General features: G+C 48.1%; 1 protein-coding gene across 12 annotated transcripts in view; it reads right to left on the bottom strand.

The window, feature by feature from the left end:
• The window catches only part of Strada (STE20-related kinase adaptor alpha), a 34,246-nt gene extending 30,661 nt beyond the window's left edge, over positions 1 to 3,585 (bottom strand). For 3 of the 12 annotated variants that reach the window (XM_005402193.2, XM_013503163.1, XM_005402198.2), the window contains exon 1: positions 3,464 to 3,561. The gene's annotated coding sequence lies outside the window, so the exon portion shown is untranslated. Of the gene's footprint in view, positions 1 to 2,345; positions 2,568 to 2,802; positions 3,032 to 3,463 lie in introns of those variants that run through there. The other 9 variants (XM_005402192.2, XM_005402195.2, XM_005402197.2 and 6 more) reach the window with 4 other exon arrangements.

Genomic DNA, 3,585 nt, shown 5'->3' with positions numbered 1-3,585 from the left:
GTTCCCGGTACCGGAGAAAAACCAAAAAAAAAAAAAAAAAAAAAGAAATATGTACACTAAGCCTTGGAAAGGGTGTGTCACCTCTGTCTAATCTTAAAAGCCCAGAATGTACGTTGGGGACAGGACTTGATAAGCATGAAGAGCTTGTCACCCTTCAGTGTAAGCACCTTTTCTTGGCAGGGCCCTGGTGCCTGGTCTTAACAATGCAAAAAAGTAGAAAACATATGACACATCCCTGGAAAGTAAAGAGCTTACAAACTAGTTGTGAAAGCAAGATACACAGTTAAACAGCAGGACAGGAAAAACACACATAGAAATGAGTGATGGGAAACTCCTTACAGAGTTCAGTAAGGGGAAAGATTACTATGAGCTGCAGTAGACCTGGAACATATAGAAACTGGGAATTTCAAGCCTGAAATAGTACAACCTTCTGATATTTGGTATATGCTTTATCTTGCCCATAGGTGTATGTATCTCTCAGCTTTTACAATAGTGCCCATCATGTAATAGACGCTCAATAACGCTGAATGAGTGACCCGATATGCAGGCAAGTGTGTTGAGATACACTCTCCAATTAATGTGAGGGCAGTTACAGAAGCAGAACTCTGTGTATAAAAGGACAGCCTTCAGTGCATGCTACAGTAATGGATTTTATTCAACAGGCCAGAGAAAGTCACTATAGATTTTGAACAGAAAAAGGATACACATACAACAGTGGTCTAAGACAGGGTCTCTCAAATTTTACTGTGCATGCAGGTCACTTGAGGATCTTGTTAAGATGCAGAAAATCTAAATGGAGCTTGCTCATTCTTCCACTCTCCTAGGTGGTAATGCTGCTGATATGTGAACATTATCATTTGAGAAGTCTTGTTCCAAGAAGTATTCTAAGTAATGTTCCTCTGCAAGGGAATGGGGAAGAGGACTGCGAGGAAGGAACACCAGTTAGAGAACAATTACAGCAGACTATATTCGTGCTGATAGAAGCCTACGGCATTGGGCGCATTAAGAAACAGCTACATCAGGGACAAGGAAGAGTAAAAAAAGTCCTCTATAAAGCCCTGAAAAAGGACACTAGAAGTCATCTAGCCCACTCCCCACTCTTTGAAGAGCACCTCTTACAAACTCATGGATACAGGGTTTTTTATTTATTTTTTTGGTTTTTTTTTTCCGGGAGCGGGAATCGAACTCACGACCTCGCGCTTGCCAGGCAGGTGCTGTGCCGCTGAGCTAAATCCCCAGCCCCTGATACAGGGTTTTTAAACCTCTACTTGAAAACGTCCCACGCCAGACATTTACTACCTTATCAGGGAGCCCATTCTACCTGTGGACAACTAACGAACGATTCCAATTTGTTTGATTCCAATTTGTTTGCGTCCCAGTGCTCAGGGACAGAATAGTGTATCAATGACAGAAACAGGAGAGCAAAGAACTGAAGTCGCTTTGGTGGAAAGATGCGCACGTACTTAAATCATACAGAGATTAGAAGATGTATATTCCAGAAGGAAACAGCACCCAGAGACCACACTTGAGAGAGGTTATGGGTGGCCTCGGATTTCAGCAGCCAAAGCTGTAGGAGCGACTGATCGCTCCTCCCCAACTCATTTAACTCCCACACCTAACACATTCTTAAGTGCCTGATGAATTCTTCCACTGGTATAATGATTTTACAAAGGCAAAGAATGAATCCTACTCATTGCTGCATCCTCAGGGGCTACTGTGCCCCGGGGAGATTAAATTAGTAAGAATAATAAAACAAGCCAACATTTATGGCAAACTTACTATGTATGTTCCCAGACTAAGCAAACCATAGAGATCGGCTCTCCTCTTTTTTTTTTTTTTTTTTTTTTTTTTGAGACAGGATCTTACTATGTAGTTCAGGCTGGCCTTGCAGTCACTCCGTAGCCCAAGCTGGCCTCAGATACGTGGTATCTTCCCACCTCAGCTTCCCAAACGTTGGACTTTACAGCGTGTGCCACCATGCCCAGTCTCACCCTCCACTGTACAGCTCAAGAAAGTAAAATTTCGGGAAGTTATACAAAGTCACACAAAGAAGGGGTAAAGACTGATTAAACCTTTTCCAAAGTCAGATTTCCAGAATGATTTAGCGATTGTTCCACAATGACAACAGAGAAAAAGCCTAGAGAGAAGTCTTAAGTCTGGGTGGGCAAAAGATAAAATGAGAAGACATCACGTGATTAGCAAATGTGGCCGACCAAGTGTCAAATGGTAAAGAAAGAACCTGCTTGGCTTAAACGTCCTCCTTTCCATTTTATCACTTATTCTCCAAACTTCCTCCATGTCTGGAGTCACAACTACAAACAAACACTGAATTTGAGCCAAAATACCTGGCTGCTGTGTGGGTAACAGATCTGACCAGCTCAGCCTTGTAACTAACTGATGACAGGCTCCTGGCTTGAGGCAGCTCATCAAATTTGGTTTTGCCATCAACTCTAGGGACCAGGAACAGTTTTGGGCGGAGTGGGGTGGAGCACACCCGTAATTCCAGCGTTCGGGCTGCAGGCCAATCTGTGCTACACAGCGAGTTCAGGATCAGCCTGTGTAAGATCCTGTCTCAAAAGAAAAGAGAAAAGAAAAAAAAAAGCAAACCAAAAAATATTGCGTGTCTCTAGAAACTATGAATCGCCCTATGAAGAACCATCTACATACTGGAACGTGGTTCTATTTCAACAGACAGTACAATAAGAAGAGGACCAACTCCACCGGGTTTCCTTTTTTTTTTTTTTTTTTTTGTCATTTTGAGACAGGGTCTCACTGTGCAGTTCGGGTTGGCCTTGAACTCACTTTGTAGCCCAAGCTGGTCTCGAACTCGCAACGATCCTCCTGTCTCAGCCTCCCAAGTGCTGGGATTACAGGCGTGCGCCACCAGGCCCGGCTCCACTGGGTTTTCTTGAGTGGTTGGAGGTCAAGTTAAAAGTCTGCAGGAATCTTCGCCAAGGGCTGGGCAGAGAGGTTAGTTCTCCACTTCCGGAAGCCTATCAACAATTTAACCACCTCTCTCACGTGCACTCGCCTGCGGACATTTAGGAAACGAGAAGACAATTTAAGAGCTCTCCGTTTTGGCCCTTTCGAGGAGTCGCCCGGCTCTCGCGTCCTCGCGGGGCCGCGGCCCAGAGGTGGCTGTGGCGGGCGGAGAGATCGGCGCTAGGACCCGCCGCGACTTTGCGGGGGCGGGACAAAATGACACCCGGCCCCCGGCTCTGCACCCGGGGAGGGGTCGGGAAGGAGGGCGGGAGCGCGCCTCGCGCCTGCAGCTCGGCTCCCGCTCTCCCCGCCAGGCCCAAGCCTATTCCGACTCCGCCCGCAGCGGGGCCCCTGGCCGCCCAGGATGCGGGTTGAAGGCGCCTGGCAGGGCGAGCGCCAGCGGGGAGGGCCGCTCTGACGAAGGCCCGCCACCGAGGAGATGGCCCCGGCGTCGGCGCGGGAGGGGCTCCGGGCAGCTCACCCGGTACCTGGTTGTGCAGTTAGCTCGCAGCTCCGACCGGCCTCGACTCCGCCTCCTCCGCTTAGTGGCCGCGCTGCCTGCAGGCCGGTTGCTGGGCGGAGGTACGCAACGTGCCATGCGCA

Source organism: Chinchilla lanigera, unplaced genomic scaffold (genome assembly GCF_000276665.1).
Source record: "Chinchilla lanigera isolate Chin_1 unplaced genomic scaffold, ChiLan1.0 scaffold00077, whole genome shotgun sequence".
Taxonomy (NCBI): Eukaryota; Metazoa; Chordata; class Mammalia; order Rodentia; family Chinchillidae; genus Chinchilla; species Chinchilla lanigera.
The sequence above is the reverse complement of the archived record's forward strand: the minus strand, read 5'-3'. Positions and strand labels throughout refer to the sequence as shown.